This window comes from Myodes glareolus, chromosome 22, assembly GCF_982192425.1.
Source record: "Myodes glareolus chromosome 22, mMyoGla1.1, whole genome shotgun sequence".
Lineage (NCBI taxonomy): Eukaryota > Metazoa > Chordata > Mammalia > Rodentia > Cricetidae > Myodes > Myodes glareolus.
The window spans coordinates 50,081,276-50,092,591 of record NC_142047.1 but is presented as its reverse complement, the minus strand read 5'-3'; positions in this window follow the sequence as shown (position 1 = coordinate 50,092,591).

Below are 11,316 nucleotides of genomic sequence, written 5' to 3'. Positions count from 1 at the left end.
GCCACATTTTCATTTTTGAACACGGAAACAAATCAACGCTTGTTTGGGAACAGGGAACAAGCCTGGGCTTCATGCACTATGTGACACCCAACCACAGCCTGGGGACCAGGGACAATTTTTCTCTGTCTTTTGCTTTACTTACAAAAAGGGGTTCACTTGTGGACTGGAGAGATGGCTCAGTCCGCAAAGTGCTTGCCTTGCGAGCACATGCACCCGAGTTCAATCCCCAAGGCCCATGTAAAAAAAGCTTGGTGTGTCATACACACTTGTGACCCTCCTGCTGAGCTTGCACACTTGTGGCCCTCCTGCTGAGCTTGCACACTTGTGACCCTCCTGCTGAGCTTGCACACTTGTGGCCCTCCTGCTGAGCTTGCACACTTGTGACCCTCCTGCTGATCTTTTCTGCCTGCCGGCCTAGCTGAAGAAGTAGGCCAGTCAGAGACCCTATCCCAAAAAGCAAGCTGAATGGTCCCTGAGATAAAACACTCAGAGATAAAACCCAGAGATTCACCTCTGACCTCACACTGCATGTTCATACACATGTGAACTTGCAAATACATACACAAGAGAGTCACCATCTGCATGCGCTCTATAACTTGCTTTTTTCACTTATTAATCTCACTAATTCACATGTGCACACATGTGGAGGTCAGAGGTTAATGACAGTTTTTTATTTTAATTTTTGATTTTGTATTTCACTCTCCCACATCAGCTAATTAATTATTTTGAGGCACAGTCTCTCTCTGGACCTGAGTGTACTAGCTAGCTGATCTGGCTGCCAGAAACCTCTGCCTAGTGTTGGGGTTGCAGGCTTGTGCCACCACATCAGCCCCCATTGGGTGCTGGGGATCTAAACTCAGGTTCTCATGACACCCCGAGCCATCTTTCTACCTCCCTACTTTTGAACTTTGAAACAGAATCTCACTAAGTTGTCCAGGCTTTCCTTGAATGCCTTTGTAGCTCAGAGTGGCCTCAAACACCCTCTGTAGCCCAGGCTAGCCTTGTGTCTCTTGTCCTCTTGCTTCGGACTCCTGAATAACTTTACCTCATGCCCCAGCACGAAGCCTGGTTTCTATTTTGTCTCCCTGTGTTCTTGTTCAATTAGATCATTTGAATGTGGTCATCCTACCTCCTAGTCCTGTAGACTGTTAGGGGCACCCAGTGAGTTAGAAAACTTAGCTATATTTATGATTCAAAGAAAGAGCCACGGAGGGACATAGGTAACAGGTAACCAGGCTGGAGGCAGGCTCCTCAGCATGGGGAATCTTGTCACCAGAAAGCAAACCGTGTGGCCCTTCTGAGCCTTTAACAATTCTATATGGAAGACAGTGACAGGAAGCAGAGAGGAAACAGAGGCAGGGGAGTATCTACGGGAGGCACCACCAGAAGGGAACACAGAAGGGAAGAGCCACAGGAATTCCTGGAGAGAGAGATCTGAACAGTTCATAAGCTTGGACAGAGGGGCAGATCACACTGAGGGCAGGGGCCATCCAGATTTCCCTTGAGTTTGATGATGCTTCCATTAGGGCTGCAGCTGGGCCACTGTGAGACCTGATGTCTGTGGCCAGGAATGAGTGCACTGCAGAATGTGGGGGTCTCGGCTCTGCCATCCCATTCTTTGCTGTAGAAAGAGTGAAGCAGACATAGGGATAAAAGAGAGGCCCAGAGGAGGAGGAGGAGGGGGAGGAAGAGGAGGAGGGAGAAGGAGCCTGGGCCAGCGAAAGAGTGAAGGAGAGAGGGGAGGAAGAGAAAGGAGAAGGTGGAAGGACCGAGGAAGGAGTGCTTATGCTCATCTTCCTGGAATATTCCGGAAGTGACCTGAGGCGCACAGCCAGCCACACACCCTGCATCTGGTCTGTGTGCTGGGCAGGGCTGATGCCGTTCCTTGCATGCTGGATCCCAGATGGAATCCGCCCGCCTGCTCTGGGTCACTCGGGCCTGCGATGCTGGTTGTACTGTGCCTCTGCGGTAAATGGATATTATTTCATTACGGGAACAAATTATTATTGCCTAGTGGGTAGAGGGCAGAAGGAGCCCTGGGCTTATTAGAACCAAACTTCCTGAGGCTGATGGGCCCTGCCGGCAGCTCCGCCTGCACAAATCCGCTTTTAATTACAGAGCGTCACTGGCTTAATGCACCATAGCTGTCTCATCATATTTAGAGCACGTGTCTACTTAAGATATTTAATTTAAAGTGATCGCCTTAACTTCCCCACATTTCCCAAATTTGTGCTGATGGTGACCTGCTGGTTTGCAAATTCTCCCCCCCTTCCCCCTCCCCCGTTCCGTTTCTCTTCCACCAGGGCCTCTAGTTACTGGAGACAGTGTACACACTGGGGTCCTCTTTTTTGGCCAGCCTCACGGTCCACAGTGACAGAAGTCTTTCACACGCCCGTGTCGGGCTCTCAGAAGCCACTGCTACAGGGTGCCAGGCATGAGAAGGTTCTGGGAGCGTCATCACCAAGCCTCAGCTGGGCTCTGATGGGGAATTAGAAATTAACAGCTGGTGGCTACTGGCCACGCAGTTGGTGGTCACCAGTCATCTGCTTTCTGGGCAGTTCATCCTGGTGATCTGCAGGAACACGTAAGTGCATGCGTGCCTACACACATATGCGCGTGTTCCTGTGGGGTCCAGAGGGCAGCCTCAGCCACTCCTCAGGAGCCATTGGCCTTGCTAGGATTCTCCTTGGCCTCAGAACTCTCTCCTCAGTGTAAATGGGATGGCCAGGGTGCCCAGGGACCCACCTCCACAGCCCTGGATCACCCACAGCCCTGCCACCTCCCCCAGCTCTTTTCATGTGGGTTCTGAGGTTTGAACTCAGGTCCCTGAACTTGCCAGATCAGTACTTTACCAGCTGAGCCACATCCCCTGCCCCTCTTCATAGTTCCTTATTTCCACATACTCTAAACTGGATCAAGGTCTCCACACGTTTGGCGACCTGGTCCAGTCACTCCTCATTTTGTGGTATGAAAGACTCTGACCAGGCCTCTTCATTCAACGTTCTGTTCCCATTCATTCGTTTGTTTATTTGTTTGTTTGAGACAGGGTTTCTCTGTAACTTTGGAGTCTGTGCTGGAACTAGCTCTTGTAGACCAGACTGGCTTCAAACTCACAGAGATCCTTCTGTCTCTGCTTCCTGAGTGCTGGGATCAAAGGCATGCGCCACCACCCGGCTCCCACTCGGGTTTTAAATAACATCACTGGATCACAGTTTAAGTGTAGGTGTCCCCATGTGCCACACCCTGTAGCCCACCATCCTGCAGATGAGGACACTGAGACATCTTCAGGTTTGATGACTTTCTTACTGAATACGGACAGACGGCCAACCCGCATGCCGCTACCACGCTGAAGCACTGATGCCGGGAAGCTGGGAAGCGGGGAATGATTTACAGTCCAGAAACTCAGAACTGAGTTCCTGCCCTGGTCTTTCTAAGGCAGGAAGAAGAAATAGGGTCTTTCCCAGCTCAATCAAGTCTCTCCTGAAATATAAAATCACAGGAACAAACGGGTGCCAGTTCTCTGGTTCCCAAACAGGTGTTCCTTCTGGAAGCGTCTCAGGTGCGGCAACGGCACAATAGTTGCATACGAACTCTGTTAGCTGCGTGCCAGCTGAATGCCAACCGCAACACCTGCGTGCCGACTGCATGCTACCTGTGCTTTCTGGTCACCCTTGCTCTGTGACAGGCTCAAAGTCGGGTTCCAGGAAGAACTTTGAAGAGAACAAAGTGCTTCCCTGGTGGACACCAGCGATTAGAACAAATGTTTTATGGCCTTTCTTACCAGAGTTACAGGCTAAAGGATGCAGGGAGGATTTGCCACTGGGTAACAGGGGCCTTATCAATTAGGCTCCAAGAGTTGGGATCCCCAGGGGCCCCACAGAGCGGAGCCCAGAGCTGTGTGGTACATCCGCATGGGGGAGGGGATAGCTACGCCTGTTCCAAGCTAGGGTCTCAGCACTCCCCTTCCTCCAGCCAGCACAGGGTCATGATTCAGAATCTGTCAGGAAGTAGGCACTTGGCTCACCAAAAAAAAAAAAAAAAAAAAAAGTCTAATTTTTATAACTTAATTTCAGGAAATCACACATTGCTATGCTGCAGCAATTTTTTTTCTTTTTTTCCATCACACATGTTGACATGATTTTGTCAGGAGAATAGAAAAATAAGTCAGAGTATCAGAGTATGGGCACACACCGGTGTCATCCACCACTTCTGGCACAAGACTTAAAAAGAACTAAAGACGGGAGGCAGGATTTGTGGGCCATCTGCGTGGGGGAAGAATGTGAAGCTCCTGGCCGATCAGCCTTATAAAAGATGCTCTGTTCACACATATACACACGCAGGCATACACAAACATGTACATGCACACACGCACACACACACAGACTCCCACATTAAAAATGGCTTTGGGAAAACTGAGCCCTGGCCATGTCACAGCGGTGAGACCTCGTCACTTTTATTGTCTTTTCTCTACTTTCCTAAATGTCCCCCAAAGAAAGAGTATTGTGTTCGTATCGGAAACTAAATGACTGCAGGAAAGCAGAGTCTCTAGAGGAAGCGCTTGAGGAAGGAGGGCGCAGAAAGGACCCATCGGTAGTAAAGGCAGGGCTGAGAGCTTAGGGTTGGGGCTTAGAAGGAAGAACATTGCATGAGGCCCTGGGTTCCACCCTGAGCACCACAGAAAGGCACACAGCCTGTCACCCCAGCATTTGGGAGGTAGAAGGATCAGAAGTTCAAGGTCACCTCGGCAACAGAGAGAGTTTGAGGCCAGCCTGGGCTGTTTAAGACCCAGTCTCTAAATAAATTGATAAATAATAAACAAACATGCAAGCAAGCAAATAAATCCAAGGCTTCAAACTTCATCCCTGCTCTGGAAGAAGCAGGAGCCTAATCCTGCCGTTTCCTGACTATCTGGGCTGGTTGACTTAGTGTTGAACACCGGTGGAGGATGATGGCTGTGTGCTGACATGGGAGCTCCTGGCTTCCTCTCCTTAAGTGCACGCTTTTTCCATCTCTCTTCCTCTGGAACTTGGTGTCAAAGTCTAAGGAACTGAGATTCAGATCCAGTCTGTGGCATGGCCCAGAAGGAGAGGGAGGCCATGCGTGCACTTCTGGCTTTTGCTGAAGAGCCAGAGGTTGAAGTTGGCTGCGGGTGCTTTCCCGGGCTTGGGAGGGGGGGTCACCGCGGACCTGCCTCACATAACATCCCCAGGAGAGGCCTCCCTGTTTCTTTCCTCTGCAGAGCAGTTCTTAGCTGCCCACTCCCCCCTCTGGGCTGTAGAGGGTCAGCTGGGATCAGCAGGAGCAGGAGAATTGCCCCAGAGCTCACGAGAGGGCCCTCGCCCCAACTTGGGGTAAACAAACTTGCCTTAAAGGTCACTTCTTCAGGCTCTGGCTCCAGCGGCCCGGAGGAAGCTGCAATCATTTTTCAGGGCTGTAAATGCCAGAGAGGAACGCACTGAGTCACGGCTTTCCTCCACTCCGCTGGCCAGAGAAGCCTCTTGCAAGGCGTTTCCTTGCCAAATAAAGTCGCTGCTTTCCGCCTGAACCCGGAATGGGCCTCGGGTAACCTCTGTTCAAGGGTCTTGGGACGTGAGCTTTTAAATTTAGAGTGGGAACTTGGAGTTTCCAGCCAAGGTGCTCACCCCAGAGGAAGCAGAGTCACCCCACCCCCACTGTCTTCCCCTTGTAATTGGTGAATCGAAGCTGGGGACCACTGGCTGTGCTCATCCAAAGGCATCTTGGGGTACCCCTTCGGTTTCATGGCTACTTTTCTTTTCGTTGGATTTCATGCAGCTTGTTTTGAATCAAAGTGAAAAGACTTTCTTTCATGGCTGTTTTCCTCCGATTTCAAGCAATTCCCAGCTGAGCCCATTGCCTACATGCCTGGAAGGGTTCAAGTACCTACGAGAGGAGGGTAACATAAATCGTGAAGACAAACTTCGGTGAGACTGAGAAGCCTTCTGTCCAAAACACAGGCATTCCGCTCGTGAGGAACAGCCTCTTTCTAAAAATACACACGTTCCTGTTGGGAACCGACGGTTGGACTAACTCATTTGAAAGTGTGACTGACTGGTGATAGGGCCCTTCCCTCAGAGTTTGGAGACCTGAATACCCAGCAAAAGACATTCTAAAGAATAGCATTGAACTTAGGTGGGTGTCTGGGAAACAGGGAGGAAGATGAACGGGGGGAAGGACTGTAGAGGACAGGTTGGGAATCATGGCAAGCTATGTCTCTTGATTTCTTAAAGTCACTTCTGTACTTGGAAAGTTGCGCTCCGTTGAAATTGGCTCCTGTTAAGGAAAATGGAAAATGGAAGAGGAAACTTGGAGCTAATTTGGTGTCTGTATCGATGAAATTGAACTTCTTCTTCTTCTTCTTCTTCTTCTTCTTCTTCTTCTTCTTCTTCTTCTTCTTCTTCTTCTTCTTCTTCTTCTTCTCCTTCTCCTTCTCCTTCTCCTCTTCCTCCTCCTCTTCCTCCTCCCCCTCCTCCTCCTCCTCCTTCTTCCCATGAACAAATGGAAAGGTGCCATCCCAACCCAAATCTCCTGGGATGTCCTCTGCTACATTGCAGCCTCTGAGATGGCGAACCCAGGTACCTAAATGGTGGCTCTGTCTCCCTGGACAGCTAATGCCGGTGCCTGAGCAAGCAAGACACTTTTCTGAGACCAGGGGCCAAAAAAGTGTTACTTTCTCTTTAGGCAACATAGCTTACCCCAGAGGCTTTAAAGTAGAGTGAGTGAGAGGGTAGATGTTAGATAAATGATAAATGCATGGGTGGATGGATGGGTAGATGGGTGGGTGAATGGATGGACGGACAGATGGGTAGATGGATGGGTGGATAAGTGGATGGATGAGTAGGCAGTTGGATGAAAAGGTGGGTAGATGAATAGATGAATGAATGGGTGAGTAGATGGGTGGGTAAATGATTAGATATGTGGATGAATGGATGGCTACATGCATGCATGGGTGGATGGGTAGATGGGCGGGCGGATGAATAGATGAGTGGGTGTGGGTGTGGGTGTGAACCAGGTAGATGGGTGGATTTGTAGATGGATGTGAGGGTAGATGGGTGGATGATGGGTGGACAGGTGGGGAGGTAGACCAATAGAGATTCAGATTGGGATTGGATTTGCTGACCATTGAAGACATTCACTGCTGGGGGAATCTAACCTCACCTACTGGTCCAGTTCACAGATGCATATAGCCTCGATGTTGACGTACATGGGAGATTTTAAGACTAAGCTCAGCACGGTGATGGTCAGCATGTCTATTCGTCAGCTGTCCCAATACTGGCATTTTATCCTGAGAAAAGACTGAGACCTTGTGCCATAGGTCTTCCCTGCAGGGCCATTATTGTTCGTGGAGAAGATCTGACAGAAGTCTAAACTCAGTGGGCTCGTTTACCATGTTCATTTACAATGAATGGTGTTGGTCATTCCTGCTGGTGCTATTGGGCAGAGAGTCAGCGGCAGTACGGGAGTCAACACCTTGGCTTTGAAAAATAAAGACATGTGATCCAGTGTATCTGACCATTTGCCCAGGCTGGCCCCAAACTCGGTGGTGATTCTCCTGTTTCAGTTTCCCGAGTTCCCAGATAATAGACATGCAAGGTCATACATGGCCCTTGAGCAATTTCATAAGGAATCTTGTTAGTGGTTTTTTTTTTTTCAAAGAGCATCATGTGCCCTAATTCTGAGCAAAGACAACGGATATCTAGGCTCTGCTGAGGCCTCTGTCTGACTGCCAGGCCCCCAACAAGATGACCTCCCAGGGCTCAGAGCTCCCAGTGACCTCAGAGGACAGCTGATGGATCACAGGGCCAGTGGCCTATCTGGGTTGATAGTATGATAACCTCTGAGTGCTGGCCTCGGCTGAAGCACTGGCCAGAGACCCCACAGTCCCCAGATCCCCTCAGCAGTAAACAGGAAACAAAGCCAGGGCCTGGTGGCCAGTGGAAACATGCCTTCCTGGCTTTCCCTGGCATACAGACCCAATTCCTGGGATGGGCTGTGAGCACAGGTACCACAGGAACCAGTCAAGACCTGGGGTCTTGAGCCCCTCCCTTGAAGGGGGGGCCAGGCTAGGACAAGGGTCGGGGATACAAATGCTGGAAACAAGGAGCTGGGGCCATGCTGCTGTGATTCCTCTCCATCCCCCTGCTGCAGGCGTGGGCTGGACATTGGGGAAACTGAGTCAGGCTGAGTCTGTTCACCTGTGGAGTTCTGGAGGAGATAGCGGGGAGCTGGAGTGTGCGCTCACTGACATCCACTAAACCGCAGCTGCAATTTAGAACTGCCCAGGAGCTGGAGTGCTTGCCAAGCCAGTGTGATGGCACGCGAGTTCCGATCCCCAGGCAGATGCCAGGTGGGTGCGGTGGCCCACCTGCAATCCCAGCTTCAAAAGGAGGAGGCAGGATCCCCAGAGCAAGATAAGATGGCTAGGCGGGTGAGCCAGAGAGCTCTGGGTTTGATTGAGAAACCCTGCCTCCATGAATAAGGCAGAAGAGCAATGGGTGAAGATTCCCAGCCTCAACCTCGGGCCTCCAAGCGCAGACACCCGTAGACACGTGTCCACCTATGAGAATATATGTACATGCATTTGCATAATACATATATGAAAATGGAAAAGGATTTTTTAAAAAAAGCCTCATCAAAAGACCCTACCTATGAAGTTTCCCCCTTCCATTTATACACACATACTCTTTGTTGATCTCTTCCTAGATCCTAAGTGATTATGCAGTAAAAAAAAAAAAAAATTAACAAATCCCCGGAGGTCTGTGTGGCCAAGCACAGGATGTAACGCAGACACAGAGGGTCTGTCACAGGGGTGGCCACAAAGCCCACAGCTAAGGCCTCTTTGGTGACCCACAGAGCACAGGCCACTTGTCCTGTGTCTCTCAGGGGAGAGGGCAGAAGAAATGCTGGGTGCAGAGCACCCGAGGCGGCATCCACTCCCCCAGTGTGACCACGATGGCCTCGGAGTGTCGTGATGGTCACATATGGTGAGGTCCCTAGGTCTGTGCTCCCAAGGTGGCCAGCTCAGGACGTCTCACAGCCGAAGTTTCAAAACCTCTTTGCAGCAGAAGCATCTCACGACCCAATTCATGACAGGTTCAAACCAGTTTCCTTTCATTATTGTTTTAATGTGCTGTTCGTAGTGCATATTTTAAAATTTGTATTTATTCACTTATTTTTATTTATTTGACTATTTTTTTAAAAAAAAAAACTGAGAATAAAGGGAGAGAAATCTTTTTTAGAAAATCCTGCAGGGCCAGTGAGTGACAGACAGACAGCCTTGGGCTAGGGTCGCCTTCACGATCTTGGTCTTCACATCCATTATTCATCCCCCATTTCAGAGATGTACAGAGAGCTTGAGTAACTTTCCCGAGGCTGCACAGGAAACAAGGGGTTGAGATGGGATATGAACCCAGGGTACCCAGCGCTACCATTGCCTGTTCCAGCCTGTGCCACGTGGTCTGTACAGGGAGGAGGGGGACTAGAACATGGAGCTGCCTGGAAGGTTCTGCTGCCTTATTGCCTCTGCTAGCCTGCACTTGGCGTGAACCCAGTTCTAAGCTGTTTGGGGAGGTCAGTGGCCTGGCGAAGGTCACCGATCCACGGGTGCTGAGGTTGGTGTTTCACCAGGGCTATAAGGCTACAACTCTGCCTCCTGGGTACTCATCAATGCTATCACCCAAGCAAAGAGAAAAAACAAAACGAAACGAAACGAAACCCAGCATTACTGTGCTATCGGATGTGATCCTGTGTCTTGTAAGTCTTCAGGGGAAGGGAAAAGCTACCTTAAAAATTCTAAGGCCCGGTGTGGCTTTGCCCTCGGGTATCTTAGCCCTTACAGAAAAGCTCCGCAGTGTGCTGTGTTGGACGCTGCAGCCGGCAGCTGGCTGTGGGAACTGATTGCAGTATCTCTCCTCCAGCTTGGCAGCTCCAGGAAAGCCTTACTCCCGGAATGTGGATGCATGCCCACCGTGCTGCCCCACACAGTCGCCTGGGCCTGCATGTCAGGTTAGTGGGTGCTGGTCTCCCATGGCCTCTCCTGTGTCCCTTCCCTCAGGACGATGTCCGGCTGGGAGCAGAGCTAGTGAAATTGGTCTCTGGAGTGGCCTTCTGTCTGCTTCCCTCAGCGTCAGGCCCTCGGTCTCTGGCTTGCATTAAGCTGCATAAATCACAGGGCTGCTGTCAGTTCCCTCTGGTGAGGAAAGGGCAGATGGAAGCCAGGGTCACGACCTTCATGTTTCTCAGCGGGAGTGGATGCACCCTCCACAGCGGGCGAGAGGCCTGTGCTGTGCCGAGGTGGGCCTTGGAGTCAGATGTGCCTGTGTGGGCCGCACGGGCTCTGGGGCTTGTTTTATAGCCTGGCACAGTTGGCTATCTGATCACCTGCCGACATCTGGCTAGTAGGTGGGATTGTCCCAGGCAGAGCTTCTAGACTGGGACAGGGTAGTGGGGGCAGGTTTGGGCATTTAACCCTTGGAGGGAACTTTGTTGCTTTATGTTGCCTCAGTTTCCCCACAGTGAGAAAGCCGGTATAAGAATAACTGACTCCTGGTGGCGGGACAGACCAAGGAACAGAAACACAGGAAGCCCAGGGTGCCTGGCACACAGTAGGGAGTCAGGCACATGGTAGGTCCTCAACCAACCTGAAATGTTACTGCCTTCCTGCTAAATGCAGAGGGGCTGGGCTCTCTGGACAGCTCCCTTCAGCTTGGGTTCCAGAAAGGAATCCAAATCATTTGGGGGTGAGCATCCCACACATCCTGTCCTGACCCTACCCACAATGATGGGACCCCAGTTTGAACAGGATGCATTCCTGCCCTCACCGATCATTCTTGAAGAACCCCAGCATCTCTGCAGAGTGTGTCAACGGTTTGAATGAGAGGGTTATCAGGGCAGGAAGCTGGAGAAGAAAGGGAAGGCTAAAAGCCGGTTGCGGGGTATCTGGGGCATATCTGAGCTGCTCCTGATATGTACCTTCCTCTGCTTGGTCACTTCCTCCCGCCTCAATTCCTATTTGTGGATGGGTACACTGAGGTCTGGGGCTATGGTCTGCCCATCTCTACTCCAGTCAGGACAGAGGCGGTCCAATGAGATGAGCCGCTGAAAGCGAAGTGGTTCCTAAGAACATTACAGCATGCTCTTCGGTTCTTCAGCCACCTCACATCCCTCTAGGTTGTTCTCTGTTTCCTTCTCTGCAACGTTCTGAGGTCCAGCAATACTGTTTGCAGCAAGAACAAAATGGGGTCCAGGTCTCCCCAGTCCGGAGAGAGACCTGTGTCCATTTGGCCTCTCCGTTGCAAC